A 17,062-nucleotide genomic window follows, 5' to 3' on the forward strand; every position below is an offset into this window, starting at 1 on the left:
TTGTCTATAAAGCATTTAACCCCCTGTACACAACTCACTCCTTTTAAAGAAAAAATGAAACATAAGGCTGTGTAAGACGTTTTTAACCTATACCATGTCTTTTCGTACAGTTAACACACGACCGAATGTGCCTTTAGCTAGCCCTGTCCTGGTGGGATTTTCAACAGCCGCTACCCTTGCCTGCTGCAGCATGGGGGCTGTAAACTGGCATGGAAATTTAAAGCAGGTTCTTGGTGCACAGCCCAGATTAGTTATATATGGGGATGGTAGTGCTTTCATCTTCAGTTGTCTCTGATGCAGCTTATACGAAATAATTGTTCTGTTAACTGAATACCACTCTGTAATTGCAAAAAAAAAAAAAAAAAAAAAAAAGTTGCGGTTGTTTTGTTGACATTCTGAATGCTTCTAAGTAAATACAATTAAAAAAAAACCTGGTCTGGGACTCGAACTGCAGTTGACCATACCCCAATAACCCTTTACTCAATGGTTTTAGCATGTTTGAGTGAACATTATTGGAATTCGTGTTTCTAATTGTGTCATTTCCTTTACTGGGAGTGAACCTGAAAGAGCTCAGTTTGGCCCATTTGGGGCAATTTCAACCAAAAACATACAATGACAAGGGTAGTGCAGTGGTGCAAGCAGGAGGATACTGCTATGCAGGGTTGGGGCCACGTGGGAGGCCCAGGTTCAGTTCCCAGACCAGCCTGAACAGGCCAGGGTGGGAGCATGCTAGTGTCCTGGCTGGCAGGGAGGCTGGGCAGAGGCCTGCAGCCGTGAGACTGGCAGAAATACTGTCTGTCTCTCTTTCTTTCTCTTCCTCCTGTGTGCGTGCTCACTTTCCTTCACTCTCTCTCCCATAAAAAAGAGAAAGAGAAAAAGTACAGAATGATAGTACTGACTTGTAAAACATGAATTAAAACACGTATTAGGGGCCAGCAGGTGGCATGGAGGGTAACGCGCTGGATCCCACATGGCTGACCACATTGTTCAAGTCTTGGACCCGACAGTTTGGAAAACATGCTGAGTGCCTGTGAGTGCATGCCCAAACTCCCAAGAGAAAAATGGAGGGGAAGGGATTGTGGTGTGGCCTCCTTTCTGGAGGGTGCTTTGCCACTTTCTCTCTTCTCTCTCTCTCTCTCTCTCTCTCTGTCTCTCTTCAGTGAGCACCCTACAGCAAACTGAAAAACAAAAACACATATTGATGTAAAAGAAGAAGAGAATAGGAATACCAACTAATAAACGCAAAGGAAATGACACAATCCACCATTCTCTGAACCCACGTGCAGTCACCAGGACGTGCTCACGTGACCTAAGTCTCACTCACGGTCATTTATCAGATGCAGGCGGGCCTGGTGAAGCCGGCCATCAGCACCAGGTGGGCGAGCTGACGCGAGCGCCTCTTCTGGCAATGTAGAGCTAAATAGATAAATAAATACATGCTTTTTTGGGGGAGAGGTTTTTGCTAGAGGGCGCATGTGCTCACCAGACAGAGAGACAGAGAGACAGAGAGACAGAAAGCGAGAAATTACCCCCCAGGGTCAGGATGGTCACACCGCAATCCCTTCTCCTCCATTCTCCTCTCGGGATCTTGAGCACGCACATGCACGTGCCCGGTGTGAGTTTAAGCCACCGGGCCTGGGACTTGAACCACAGTCGACTACATGGGAGTCCAGCGACATAGCCATTATGCCAACTGCTAGTCCCAATACATGCTTTTTTAAAAACCAAAACACTATGTTTTAAAAAATAGCGTGTTTTGTTTTGTTTTGTTCTTTGTTTTTGTTGCCAGAAGGTAGGAGCCCTAGCAAGCATGTGTGTATAAGGTGTTGGCGGGGGGACGGGGAGGGAGTGTGGTCCCCTACGATCGCTTTCCTCCATCCCATCGGGACATTGGGCATGAATGCACATACACCTAGTGTGTTTTTCAACTTACCAGGTCAGGATTTGAGGCGCAGCTGGCCATGTGGGATCTGCTCCACATACGGAGTGAGCCCTTCACCACCATGTTACAAGGCCTACTCCAAAGTGAATTACTTACACAGAAACAAGGGGCCAGGCTGTGGTGCTGGACTCCCATGGGAGGGGTCCTGGGTTCATGTCCTGGATCTCCCTCACACCAGGCAGGCACCCATGCCGTGATGCGGGCCGGCTGGAACTGGGAGGGGACTGCAGCACGAGGACCCGTTAGGGGTGCCTTTCTCTGTCTCTGTCTCTCGCGGAGGGGATAGATGATAAACTGTTAAAAAAAAAAAAAGGGGGGGCCCCGGAGGGGGGAAAGGGGTATGGGACCAGCAGATGGCAGAATGGTTACTTCAGTGGACTCTCATGTGGCCAATTGCAGTTCAAGTCCTGGACCTGGCAGCTTCGAAACGCATGCTGGGCGCATGTGTGTGCATGCCAGGGTCCCGAGAGGAGAATGGAGAAGGGATTGCAGCATGGCCACCCCCCTGGGTGGGGGTGGATTCTCATTTTCTCTCTCTGACTTTCTGGTGAGCCCATACAACCTATAGCAAAAATCTAAAGAAAGAAAGAAAGAAATCAACCAACCAACCAACAATGAGCTCCGGTCTCCTGGGAAGGCAGACTAGACACCCCTTTCCCTTTCCTCCCTCTAAGCGCAAGAAACCCTCAACGTGTGCCGTAAAAGAAACGGCAGGCAGAGGGAGCAGACTGTCTCGGGGACTCAGGGCCCAAGGAGCCATCGAGTGATGAGGCCCCTGGGCTTGCTCTGCCTCGTTACCGCAGACTCAGAACCGAAGGGGCAGGCAACTCGGAAACGCGAAGGGCGCGGACTAATGGGCCCCAGAGAGGCCGGAATGGCAGGAAAGGGCCCGGCCGCAGCACGCCTGGGCAGCTGCTCTCCTCCAGCCTAACAGCACACCCCGGGACTGAGGGGGGCCTCGATCCCACCCTCGTGTGGATGTGAAAAGGCATCGCATCCAACACCCCACCAGGGAGGTGTCAGAGAGGGCTGAGAAAGGACGGGAACGCGTCCTCCCCCACCCAGCGGTGCCGTGGAGCCCCGACGGCCCTTCCTGCCCTGCATAAAGATGGAGGCGCCCCCTCCCCCGTCCTGCTGGGGTCCTGTCCTGCTGGGGTCCTGTCCCGGGAAGCCTAGTGGAAATTCAGTGATTTCAGCTCCACTGAGGTGACAGGGCCACCCTTGCTCCCTCTTCCCCCACAGCGACTGTGAAGCACGGTGGTGAGGGACTAGGCACTCCCGCCGTTCTCAGACCGGGAGGGACCCGGGAGCCTCCTGGGGAACCAGAACACCCACCTCTGCCCAGCAGGGAGCAGGGTCCCTCAGCCCACGGGTGTGGATGGAAGTGGAGTGGAACACCTAGATCTCTATCGTCGCCTAGCAGTAACCAGGGATGTCCCCTTTCCCAAGTCCCACAAAGCCAGCCCAAACAGGTTACATCAGACCTAGCTCTCCTGACATAACGCCGAACACGTCCGAGTTTAGAGGGGACTCACTTATACCGAGATCTCAAACTGAGTAAGAAAATAAGGCAACAGACACCAAGCCCTCTGTGGTGGTGCACTCGGCTGTACTCCCCAGGCTGGGGCCACATGGCAGGCCCAGGTTCAAGTTCTAGTCCCACCTAAAGGCTGAGTGTGGTGGTACGCACCTGTAATCCCAGCGACTCAGAGCTCGGGCTGGCCTGGGCAGCACAATGACACCGTCTTTTAAAGGAGCCAGGAGTGCACCTGCAGTCCCGGCTGGAAGGCTGAGGCACGAGGATGGTGATGGCGAAACTCCACGGTAATTAAAAGGCAGACACCGACAGCACGACAACACGGATGTTAGAGCCAGCTGACAAAGATTTTAAGCAGCCATCATAAAACTGCCTCAGCAAACAATCATAAATGTACTGAAACTAATGAAAAAATAGTCTCAGCAAAGAAATGAAGGATAAATATTTAAAAAAATAGAAATCTTTTGGGGCCGGTAGATGGTGAAGTGGCTACAGTGCTGGACTCTCTCATGGCTGACCACGGTTCAAGTCCCAGACTTAGTGGCTTGAAAGTCAGACCAGGTGGTGTGCATGTGTGGCCAAGATCCCGAGAGGAGAATGGAAGAAAGGGATTGCAGGTGGCCCTCCCCCTTGGGGAGTGATTTCTCAATTTCCCTCTCACTGTCTCTCTCTGTCTCTCTCCAGTAAGCACAGGTGCCCTATAGGAAGTTGGGGAGACTAAAACAAGGGAAATTTCTGAACTTAAAAAATACAGTAACCAGGGCCAGCAGGTGGCATGGTGGTCAGGTGTTGGACTCCCACATGGCCAACCATGATTCAAGTGCTAGACTTGGAGGCTTATTTTCTTACTTTCCCTCTCTCTTTCTCTGTCTCTCTCTGGTAAGCATACATGTCCTATAGCAAATTAAAAAAAAAAAAACAATACTAATAAATTAATAAAATGTAATAAATAATTCTTTTAAAAACGACAGCAACTAAATCCAAGAGATGAACTTAGCACAGAATGGAGGAGGCAAAGGATGTAATCAGTGAACTCCAGTCTGAAAACTACAGAAATTCCCCAATATTAACAGAGAGAAAACAGGCCAACCAAAAGAAAAGAAAAAAGTACAGCGTCTCGAAGACCTGTGGAACTATAATTCTCTCACATTCTTGTCATCAAGGTCCACGAAAGAGGACATAAAGGAGGCAGAGCATAAACAGCACTCAAAAATTAACAGCTGAAAATTTCCCAAATTTGATGAAAGACACAAATCTGCAGATTCGGACTGAGAGCCAAAGATGTCCAAGCCAAGATCTATCACAGTCGAACTTCTGAAATGTCTAAAAGACAAAAAGTCTTGGGACCAGCAGTTGGCATAATGGCTATGTCACTGGATTCCCATGTAGTCTACCACCGTTCGAGTCCCAGATCCCAAGGCTTAAACTCACACCAGGCGCATGTGCGTGCATGCCCGAGATCCTGAGAGGAGAATAGAGAAAAGACTGCAGCGTGGCCATCCCCCGGGGGGTGATTTCTTGCTTTCTTTCTCTCTGTCTCTCTCTGTCTTTCTGGCTAGCGCACGCACCCTATTGCAAAAACCTCTCCAAAAGAAAAAACTTAAAGTCTTGAGAACAATTACAGAAACAACTATCTATGCAGAAAGGCAGACAGCAGGTGGTGACCAGGAAGAAGTGATACAACATTTACAAGTGTTGAAAGAAAAGAGCTGTCAAACCAGAATCCTACACCCAGTAGAAACATCCTTCAGGAATCAAAGGTAAATCAAGTGGTCCTCAGACAAAGGAAGACAAGAAGGCGTGGCCAGCAGACCCACCCAAAAGAACAGCAAAAGATGGTGGCTCAACAGAAGGGAAGGAAGAGAGAGGAAATCCAGGGACATCAGAAAGGAAGAAAGAACATGGTCAACAAAACCATGGGGCCATCAGAAAAGTCATGCCGTATTTTTCTGTGTTTTTCTATGCAAACATGAGTCCTGACTTTTCCAACGACCCAACATATGTAAATACAATACGATTTCTCCCCACCCCCATGTTTGATAGTAAAGGCAAAAATTACAGCCTCGTCTGATGTGTTTCTAAATGTTTGCAGAGAGTTATAAACGGAGAAATTAAAGAGAGGCAAGATCTCCGCGCTTCACTACAGTGGTAAAGTGATGACACCAGTAGACCATAAAAAGTCATCTGGGTAAAATGTAATATTTACAGCAACCACTAATAACGCTACACAAAGAGATCGAATCAAAACCACTTTGGGACCCGCCCTCAGCACAGTGATTAAGCTCTACGCACAGACAGCTTGATCCCACATGGCCAACCATGGCTGGAATCCCACCCCAGTGGCTTGAAAAACACATTAGGTGCATGTGCTTGGAAGTCCAAAATCCAGACAGGAAGAGAAATGGAGGCAAAAGGACTGTCACACAATCACGCCCCATTGGTGGGGCACTTTCCCTCTCTCTAGCAAGCGCATAGGCTTTCTGCCAACAAACTTTTAATCAGGGACCAGCAGATGGCAAGGTGGTTAAGCGCTGGTCTCCCATATGGCTGACTGGGTTTCAAATGCTGGACCTTGTGGCTTCAGAATCATGCCAGGTTCATGTGCATGTGTGCCCAAAGTCCTGAGAGGAGGGAGAATAGAGAACGGGTTGTCGGGTGGTCATCCTCCCTGAGAGGTGATTTCTCACTTTCCCTCTCTCTGTCTTCCTCCTGTGAAAACACGTGCCCTGTGGCAAAACCCTTTTAAAAAATCATCAAAATGGAATTTTAAAAAATGCTCAAAAACCTGTAGGAAGACAAGAAAAATGGAGAAAAAAAAACTAAAAAAAATTTTTTTTTCTTTAGAGAGATTTTTTTCTACAGGGCATATGGGCTTGCCAGAGAGACAGAGACAGACAGAAAGCGAGAAATCACCCTCAGGGAGGATGGTCACGCCGCAATCCCTTCTCCTCCATTCTCCTCTCAGGATCTTGGGCACGCACGCACACACACCCGGCATGAATTTTAAGTCGCCAGGTCTAGGACGCAAACTGCAGTCAACTATGTAGGAGTCCAGCAACATAACCATTACATCATCTGAAAAAAAACAAAACTAAACAGTTTTAAAAACAAATAAATGTTAGACTCAAGCACCAAACAACAGAGCTACAAAATACATATAGAAAAACTTCATAGGACTTAAAGAGAAATAGAGAAATCCATAATTATAGTTGTGGACTTCAACATTCTCTCTTAAAACTGACAGAACAACTAGACCCAAAAAATCAGCAAGGATTTGAGAAGAGCTCACAAGCACCATCAAACAGCAGGATCTAATAGACATTTATAAAACACTGTACCCAGTAAAGACGAATTAGTAATTCTTTTCAAGTACTGGGCGAACATATACTTAGACCATATCCTGGGTCATAAATCAAAGTTCATTAGTGGTTGCCTAAGGCTTGGGATGTGGGGAGGGTGACAGCTAAAGAAGTGTAGCTTCTTTCTGGGATAACAAAAACAATGATAACAGTGATATTTGTTAAACCCAGTGAACAATACAAAAAGCCATTGGACTGTACACTTGAAATGAGTGAAAAGGGCCCAGTAGCAGTGATGCAGGCATGGAGTGACACCCAGAAATACTGAAGCCATGTGGGAGGCCTAGGTTCAAATTCTGGGCTGATCTGAACACATGGGCACATCCACCTGCACCCATGATCCTGGTCGGCTGGGAGGCTGGGAGAAAGATGGCGACATGGCGAGACTCTGTCAAGGGTTCCTCTTCCTCAGCCTCCATCTGTGTCTCTGTTGTTGTCTCCTGCCTCATGAAATAAATACATAATAACTTTTTAAAAATACAAGGCCATTTAATTGCCCCACAAAAAAAAAAAAAAAAAAGAAATTCTGAGATGTAAGCCTAACAGAATATGTACAGAATCTATATGCTGAAAACTACAAAATGGTGATGAAAGAAATCAAAAAAGGGAACCAGCAGTTAGCGTAATGGCTATGTCGCTGGACTCTCATGTAGTTGACCGTGGTTCACGTCCCGGACCCGGTGGCTTAAAACACACCGGGCGCGTGTGCGTGCGTGCCCAAGATCCCGAGAGGAGAATGGAGGAGAAGGGATTGCAGCGTGACCATCCCCCCTGGGGGGTGATTTCTCGCTTTCTGTCTCTCTGTCTCTCTCTGTCTGTCTGGCAAGCACACGCATCCTATAGCGAAAACCTCTCAAAAAAAAAAAGAAAGAAAGAAAAAGAAATCAAAAAAGACCTAGACAGAGCGAGGCATACCGTAGTAATGGATTGGAAAACTCAGTTCTGTAAAGATGTCACTTCTGTCCAAATTATCACACAGGTGAACGAAACTCATATCAAAATCCCATCAAGCATTTATTTATACAGGACTGGCCCGTAGAGCTAAGAGCTGTGCAGAGGGAGCCAGACCCCACATGGCCAACTGTGGTTTGAATCTCAACATGGAGGCACACCAGATGCACACGCCCAGGATCCTGACAGTGTGGAGAAGTGGAGGGAGGACTGTGGCGTGACCAGGCCCGATTGGTAGATGTGCGATGCCCTCTCTGTCTGTCGCTCTGTCTCTCTCATATGAATGTGCCCTCCGGCATTTAAAAAAAAGTGTGCATAGAGATGAACACGATTATATTAAAATTGATATGTCAATACCAAAGAACTAGAAGAGATTAAAAACAAATTTGAAAAAGAAAAACAAAGTAAGAAGAGTCCGTCTACCTAATTTCAAGCCATACAAAGCTATAGTAATCAAGATTGTGTGATCCTGACAGAGAGACAGAACATGTGTACCAAGGAATCAAACAGAACTGAGAGAGAAACACACACACGAAGACGTCCAATGGCAAAGCTGGCGAATGAATTCAATGGGGGCAGACAGCTTTCTCAGTAAGTGGCAGAGGCGACCAGCAGGTGATGTTGGTTAAGGCGTGATGTTTCAGGCACTATACTCCCACATGGTGGACCATGGATCACAGACCTGGCAGCTTGAAAACATGCCGCGTACGTGTGCGTGCGTGCCCACGATCCCAAGAGGAGAATGGAGGAGAAGAGACTGCGGCATGGCCATCCCCGCTGGGGGTGATTTCTCACTTTCTCTCTGTCTCTCTGTCTGTCTCTCTCTCTCTCTCTCTGGTGAGTGCACACGCTCTATGGCAAAAAATAAATACATAAAAATTTTAAAAAGCGACATGGAATCATTGGACATCCACAGGCAAAAAGACGAACCATGACCTAGGTGTCATGCTTTGTACAAAAATCAACTCAAAACGAATGAAGGATTTAAACATAAGATGTAAATCTATAAAACACTTAGGAAAAAATAGAGTATCTTTAGGATGTAAGGCTAGGCAAAGACTTCTTAGATGACACAAAGATAAAGTCTATAAAAGGTTAAAGTTGGTAAATTGGACTTCATCAAAATGCAAAACTTTTGCTCTATGAAAGACACTGTTACAAGGATGAAAAGACAAACTACAGTCTGGGAGAGAAATATTATATAGTATATTAATATTATATTACAAACCACATATCCAAGAAAGAACTAGTACTGTGAATATATAAAGAACAGAACTCAACAGTAAAAATGTCAGTCAATCAATTTGAAAATGGTTGAAAGAGATGAATAACCATTTCACTGAACAAATAAGCATATGAAAATATTTTCAACATGACTTGGCCGTTAGGGAGATACAAGTGAGAACCCCAATAAGCTATCACAACAGAAGTATCAGAATGGTTAAAATAAAAAATAGTGATACCACCAGATGCTGGTGAAGATGAGGAGAGGCTAGATAAGTCATACTTTCCTGGGAGGGGTGTAAAAACAGTACACCCAGTTCATCGGGTCTCCAAAAAGCTAACTACCATACAACTCAGCAGTGGTACTGACGCATTTATCCCAGAGAAATAAAAACAGGTTCTCATGGAACACAAATGCTCCTAGCAGCTTTATTCATAAAAGCAAAATCCTGGGAATGACACAGCGGACTTTTGATGGGTAAACGGTTAATGAAACTGTGGTATATCTGTACTGTGGAATACTACTCAGCCATAAAAAAGGAAAACACTATTCACTCACACAATTTGGATTCATTTCAAGGACATTATACTGGGGGAGGGGAACAATCCCAAACTTGCATTCTGTATGGTCTCATTTATAAAACATTCTTGAAATGACAAAATTATAGAAAAGTCCATCAGATTAGTGGCTTTCAGAGTTTAAGGAGGGGTAGAGAAGAAGGAAAGTGGGCAAGACTAGTACAGGGCGGCATGAGGGAACCTGTGCTAACAGGACTCCTCTGTATCTCTGCTGAGACCCTGGAACTGTGAGTTTGTACTATGGTTCTGGAAGATGTCACCACTGGGGGGAACTGGATAGCGTGTTCATGGGTTCCCTCTATTTCTTACAACTGCGTGTAATCCTACCATTATCTTAAAGTAAAATGAAAATAAACTAAAAAGATAATAACCAAACATAATATGCAAAAATGGACTGATTCCAAAAGCTATAAAAGGCATTCTGGAAATGACTGAGGACATTTTTAAAATATGCATTATATGGCTGGGACCAGCAGTTAGCGTAGTGGCTATGTCACTGAACTCCCATGTAGTGGACCGCAATTCGAGTCCCGGACCGGGTGGCTTAAACTCACGCCGGGCGCGTGTGCGTACGTGCCCAAGATCCCAAGAGGAGAATGGAGGAGAAGGGATTGTAGTGTGGCCATCCCCCCTGGGGGGTGATTTCTTGCTTTCTGTCTCTCTGTCTGTCTCTGTCTTTCTGTCAAGCGCACGCACCCTATAGCAAAAACCTCTAAAAAAATGCATTATATGGTAAATGATATTATGGGATTAGTATGACATTTCTTCACTGTGATAATGATATTAAGATTATGTAGAATATGGGCTAGCCAGGTAGCATGGTGGCTGAAGTAGCTTGATCCCACCCGGCCAGCTACACAGTTCAAGTCCCAGACTTGGTTCTTTCTCACTTCCTCTCTCACTCTCTCTCTGTCTCTCTCTAGTAAGTGCAGGTTCCCTGTAGCAAAATTAAATAAATAAATGTATTTCTAAAAAGAGAAAGAAATATTAAATAAATTTTTAAAAATTATATTCAGGGACTGGCAGATGGTGTAACGGTTATGTTGCTGGACTCCCATGTAATCGACCATGGTTCGAGTCCCAGACCCAGTGGCTTAAACTCACGCCAGGCATGTGTATGTGCGTGCCCAAGATCCCAAGAGATCCCAGGAGGAGAAGGGATTGCGGCATAGCCATCCCCCCGGGGGGTGATTTATCGCTTTCTGTCTCTCTCTCCAGCGAGTACATGTGCCCTATTACAAAAAAACTCTCTTAAAAAAAAAATTATGTTGACTTCTCCTGTCTTAGGAGATGCATACTGAAATAATCACAGGTGAAGCGTCTCAGTGTCTGCAACATATTTTCAAATGTATCAGCCAAAACAGAAAACAAAAGGACAGATATATAGATATAAATATATACAGATATACACATACACACATATACATATATATGTATATACACACACACATACATATATGTGTATACACACACACACACACACACACACACAAGCATATATATTTATGCACGCACCCAAATACAGCCCTAACATGCATAGACGCAAACCTGATGTGGCGAGAGAGAAAAGGTGAGGGTGCGGTTGTAGCAAAGTGCTGGCGAATCTAGACGGAGCATATAAGGGAGTTCCCAGTATTATCTTTCAACTTGCGCGTAGGTTCGAAGTTTTGTTTTAACACCAGAAGGCATGTGCATCCACACGAGCGAGAGACAGACAGGGTGAGAGAGGGAAAGCACCCTCAACGGGGGCGACACGAGGTAACCTGTGCCCTCCGCTCTCCTATCAGCCCGTGGGATCTGGCGTCTCTGCACAGCGATGAACCTCTGTGCTACGGCGGCTCGGGTCTGGGATTTCTGTAAAAGCAGGAACTTGGGGGAAGGGAAATCAACTTCCAGCATGAAGTGTGAGGAATAGCCCACTCCCCAGTAAAACTGGTCAAAATCATTATTTTAATTGCTAAAGGGTAGGTGTGCTTGTCAGAAAGAACAGGAAGGGAGAAGGCACCCCCCCAGTGGGGCTCGGTCCTGCCAGGATCCTGGCTCCTCCTTTTCTCCACCCTAGCAGGATTTGGAGCACAAGGCTTTGGGGCACAGGAGCCCAGCATGCTTTTCAGGTCACTGAGCCAGGATTCGAACTGCAGTTGGCCATGTAAGATCTAGCTCCCTTAACAACTAGGCTATGGGGCTGGACCAAAAATTATTTTTTTAAAAACCAGCCATTTTAAAGCCTCTAGAAATGAAGGCTAGGCAGTGGCGCACGAGTAACATGCACTCCATGAGGCTGAACCACTTGGGAAGGTTCTGGGTTCCCAAATGGAGACCTCTCCGAACACACCTGCTACCCGTGTCCTTGATGCAGGGCAGACCGAGGCTTGGGGTGGAAGACAGCATGAAGACTCTCCTGGGTGCCTGTCTCTCGCTTTTTGTCTTTCTATCTCACTGATGGAAGAAATGAAGAACTACAGGGACCAGCAGTTGGGGTAATGCCTATATCACTGGACTCCCATGTAGTCAACCGTGGTTCAAGCCCCGGACCCAGTGGCTTAAACTCACACCGGGTGCGTGTGCGTGCATGCCCAAGATCCTGAGAGGAGAATGGAGGAGAAGGGATTGCAGCGTGGCCATCCCCCTTGGGGGGTGATTTCTCACTTTCTGTCTCTGTCTGTCTTTCTGGCAAGCGTACACGCCCTATAGCGAAAACCTCTCAAAAAAAATCTACATTTTTAAAAACAGAATTAAAAAAAAAAAAGCCTCTAGAAATGGTTTAAAGGCAAACACCCAAATAAAGAAACTTGCGTTGAAGAAAATCTATCAGTCTTCAATAAGAAGGTGAGAATCTGTGGTACAGGAGCCAAGATACTTCTTACTTCCCACTCCCAGCCAGCCAGGTAGAAGACACCACCCAGGACCCAGGACTGTTGTAGCCAAAAACGTGAGGTCTCCTCTCCCCCAGACCAAGAACTCAGGGATGCCCCTCTCACCCCAGCTCCCAGTCCGAGGCTGTCTTCCTGGGAGAAGGAAGTTAATGTGTGTGTATGTATATACACATATTGTATATACATATGCATGTATATGTGTATATGTGTATATGTGTGTGTGTGTGTGTGTGTGTGTGTGTAAACAAAGCTGATAGAAATAAAACAAATAAAAAATCTGGGACCAGCAGATGGCATAATGGCTATGTCGTTGGATTCCCACGTAGTCGACCACAGTTTGAGTCCCGGACCTGATAGCTTAAACTCACGCCAAGTGCATATGCGTGGTGTCCAAGATCCTGAGAGGAGACTGGAGGAGAAGGGATTGCGGTGTGGCCACCCCCCTGGGGGTCATTTCTCGCTTTCTGTCTCTGTCTCTGACTTATTGGCGAGTACACGCACCCTATAGCAAAAACCTCTCCAAAAAAAAAAAAAAAATCCTACAAGAATCATAGTAGAGGGGCCAGCAGATGGTGTGGAGATTGGGCAGCCGGGTCTCACATGGCTGACTGCATAGTTCAAGTCCCAGACTATGAGGCTTACAAAACATGCCAGACATACATGCATATGTGCCCAAGATCCCAAGAGGAGAGTGGAAGGGAACGATTGTGGCGTGGCCATCCCCCCTGGGGCGTGCTTTCTCACTTTCCCTGTCTCTGTCTTCGGCAAGGATACATGCCCTATAGCAAAGCAAAACAAAACAATCATGGTGGAAATCTAACACAACTCTTAGAATAAACGGGTCAAATAGAGAAAAACTAAGTTAGGGATACAAAGAACATGAGTTGTAACCAATAAATCTGAGATAAATACAGAGCTTTCACCCAACATTCTAAAGGTAGAGCGGCCACCCAAACTGACAGTCCATCAGATCCCAAGTTAACTGTGGCTTCTAACCTTTATTTCTCTTCCAGCTCTGTGGCAGAAGAGAGATCATGAAACTTCCCAGCTACGAAACATCTCCGTCAAGTGCCAGGGCTGGCCCTCGTAGTAAGTGATTAAGCTGTGCACTGCGAGTCGAATCACGCATGGCTGCCCACAGTTCGAATCCCCCTCCTGGTCCCAGAGGCTTGCAGAAACACACCAGGCTCACGTGCATGCATAACCAAAATCCTCACAGGCTGGGGAAAGAAGAAGGGATTGTGCTATGACCACGTCTCTTGGGAGAGGAGAGGTGTTCCCTCTCTCTCTCTCTCTCTCTCTCTCTGTCTCTCTCTCTCTCTGTCACGTGCCAATGCACACATCCTTTTAACTGCCAGTGCAGTTTTTTTTTATTTTAAAAAGATAATACATATGCAGGGAACCAGCAGTTAGCGTAATGGCTATGTCACTGGATTCCCACGTAGTCGACCGCGGTTCGCGTCCCGGACCCGGTGGCTTAAAACTCACGCCGGGCGTGTGTGCGTGCGTGCCCAAGATCCCGAGAGGAGAATGGAGGAGAAGGGACTGCGGCGTGACCATCCCCCCTGGGGGGTGATTTCTCGCTTTCTATCTCTCTGTCTCTCTCTGTCTGTCTGGCGAGCGCACGCACCCTATAGCGAAAATCTCTCTCTCAAAAAAAAAAAAAATAATAATAATACATATGCGGAAAAAATAAAGACTAAAGCCAAGGATGTAAATAAAATAAAGCCATTCTCAGATACTACAAAAACAGAAGGTTGATCATCACCGAGGAAACTTCTAAGGAATGTACTTAAGGAGATGAAAAATGGTTCAGAAAAGAGTATTTATAACCCACGAAGGAACGGAGAGTAAAGGAAATAGTAAACAAATCTAATACATATTGACCTAGGAGACAACAATAGCAATAATGTCTAATTTGAAGGATTAAAGTAAAAATACAGTTCAGGCTACAGGGGTGGCGACTGGAATGAGTTCTAAATCTCGCCTTGTCCGGAAGGACTGACTGAGTAAACAAATGACCCGAGCTTGCAACGAAAAGGCTAGAACTTGAACAGAAGTAAATTCAAATTAGGTAGAAAGACCAAGAATAAAAGCGGACATGAATTACATAGAAAAGTAAACAGCAATACGCTTAATCAAAGCTGATTCTTTGAAAGGCTAATTCAAATAAGTAAACATTAAGCAATCTGACCAGAAAAAAGCCACCCCCCCCAAAAAAAAATTACTATGGGGCCAGCAGGTGGTGTGGGTATTAAGGCACGACTCACACACGGCAGACCACAGTTTGAGTCTGGACCTGCAACTTATTTTCTCACCTTCTCTCTCTCTCTCTCTCTCTCTCTCTCTCTGCTGAGCACACATGCCCTATAGCGAATTAAAATAATAGTAAATAAACTTAAAATAATTATTTTTAAAAGTATTATTGTTTGGTGCCAGCAAGTGGTATTGTAGTTAAGGCACTGGACCCCCACATGACAGACCATGGTTCGAGTCCCAGACTTGGCACTTTGAAAATCACACACAATCCTAGAGAATGCAAGAGAGGCTACTGCAGCGTAGTCGCCATCCCCCCGGGGGGGGGGTGATTTCTCACGTTCTCTCTCTGTCTAGCACATGCAGCCTAGGGCAAAAACCTAAAAAAAAAAAAAAAAAAACTGTTCTTGTTAATGAGAAAGAACAGGCCACAGACCCGTGTTTGCGTGTTTGTTTCCTGACACCCAGATGCCATACCTAACATTATGCTGCCGTGCATTAACTTTTAATAACGTTAAGTCTTTTTTTTTTTTTTTGGAGAGGTTTTTGTTATAGGGCACGTGCACTCGCCAGAAAGACAGAGACAGAGAGACAGAAAGCGAGAACTCCCCCCCCAGGGGCGTAGCCACACTGCAATCCCTTCTCCATTCTCCTCTCGGGATCTTGGGCACGCACGCACATGCACCCAGCGTGAGTTTAAGCCACCAGGTCAGGGACTCGAACCATGGTCGACTACATGGGAGTCCAGCGATGTAGCCATTACACCAACTGCTGCTCCCGAATAATGTTAAATCTTTTTAGGGAATAGAATATCTTTTTTTTTTTTTTTTTGAGGTTTCTGCCATCGGGTGCATGAGCTCACTGGAGAGAGACAGAGAGACAGTGAGAAGGAAAGTGAGACATCAACCCCTCACCTCCAGGAGAAAAGGCCACACCAGGATGCCCTCTTCATTCTCCTCCTGGGATTTTGGGCACGCAGGCACACACGGCCAGTGGGAAACAGAATATCTAGAATTGATTTGGGGGAAACAGAAAGCCTGAGGAAAATCAACGGTCATGGAAGGAAGAGGAAAGGTGGGTAGAGACTGATACCAGCTTCTCAGAAACCAGCAGCAGCACCCAGGCAGCTTGCAGCCAGGGAACAGACAACGCTTCTGTTCCAGAGCATGAAGATGAGGGAACGGTTCCCAGTTTAATCAACAGGGACAGGAGAATCCTACTGAGAACACAGACAAAAGCGGGGGAGAGGAGAACTTGGTACTAATATCACGTACAGATACCGAACCCTAAATAAAACGTTAGTCACTTAGAGATACCAAAACCCCAAATAAAATGCCAGCTTACTGAAACCTACCAAACAACTCTGCAGTGCATCTTAAATTATATTAGGATTTTAGACAAAGACAATCAACCACATAATCGCGTATGTTGAGTTGAGGAAGGAAAACGACAGGGTCCTCTCCATAGACGCTGTCACACAAAGCATTTGGGAAAAGAAAGTCAGCACCCACTTCTGACTTGTTAAACTCTCAGTGACTGGGCAGACACGGAAATTAACTGAATATGATGAAGAGACAGTAAGAAACATCCTCCTACCTCCAAGCCCAAGACAAAGATGTCGTACTTCACCTTAATATTGCTCAGCGGAGCGTGACCGCCGAAGAACACGCACAAACAGCAGGCGCATGTGTTGTTTCTTAACAGACGATAAAATGACCCACCGGGAGCAGCCCCACGCCACACTGAGATGCTACTGCCAGGGATTAAAAGTTAGCAGGAGGCTCGGCCTCACATCTAGGCTGCCTACCGAATTAAACTTGCTTGTTTGGGGAAGGAATCCAGCCGAGCGATTTTCTCCAGGAAGGTGTTGGAATTGACAAGCTTCTGCCCCTCGGTCCTCCCCCACCTGAAACGTAGCACTAACACAGTATCCGAAACCGGATAACAGAATCTTTCCAGAACCCCAAATCGACTTCTCAGGTTGAGTTGCGCCTCTACTCAAAAACACTTTATCTCTTGCCTCCAGCCGCTGCAGTTACAGACGGATAGCAAGTCACCCAGTCCGACATCCTCCTTCCGATAGAGGGCAAGGAAGAGCACCTTCCCAGGCGTATTTTTTTCCCAACCATATACTGCTCATTATATAAACTTACGTGCTGGCGAATGCAGCGCCCGCAAAATAAGACGGAGTCAAACTCGATTTTAAAAAATAATAAAACAAGCACCGACACTAATTTGATCTCCGAGACATTTGCAAAGGAGGCTGTCGCTGTTGCGCTCGCGACAGGCTCGGCATCTCCGGGACACGCACCAACATCCCCACGGTGCCCCCCGGGCT

At 46.3% G+C, this 17,062-nt stretch overlaps 1 protein-coding gene across 3 annotated transcripts in view; it reads right to left on the reverse strand.

The window, feature by feature from the left end:
- Nucleotides 1–16,635, reverse strand: part of SPECC1 (sperm antigen with calponin homology and coiled-coil domains 1) — a 362,600-nt gene extending 345,965 nt beyond the window's left edge. Inside the window, exon 1 of one of the 3 annotated variants that reach the window (XM_027773699.1) lies at nt 16,532–16,635. The gene's annotated coding sequence lies outside the window, so the exon portion shown is untranslated. Of the gene's footprint in view, nt 1–16,353 lie in introns of all 3 variants that reach the window. The other 2 variants (XM_014589605.2, XM_014589607.2) reach the window with 2 other exon arrangements.
- Between the last annotated feature and the right edge of the window lie 427 nt (nt 16,636–17,062).

This window comes from Tupaia chinensis, unplaced genomic scaffold (assembly GCF_000334495.1).
Source record: "Tupaia chinensis unplaced genomic scaffold, TupChi_1.0 Scaffold000365_1, whole genome shotgun sequence".
Lineage (NCBI taxonomy): Eukaryota > Metazoa > Chordata > Mammalia > Scandentia > Tupaiidae > Tupaia > Tupaia belangeri.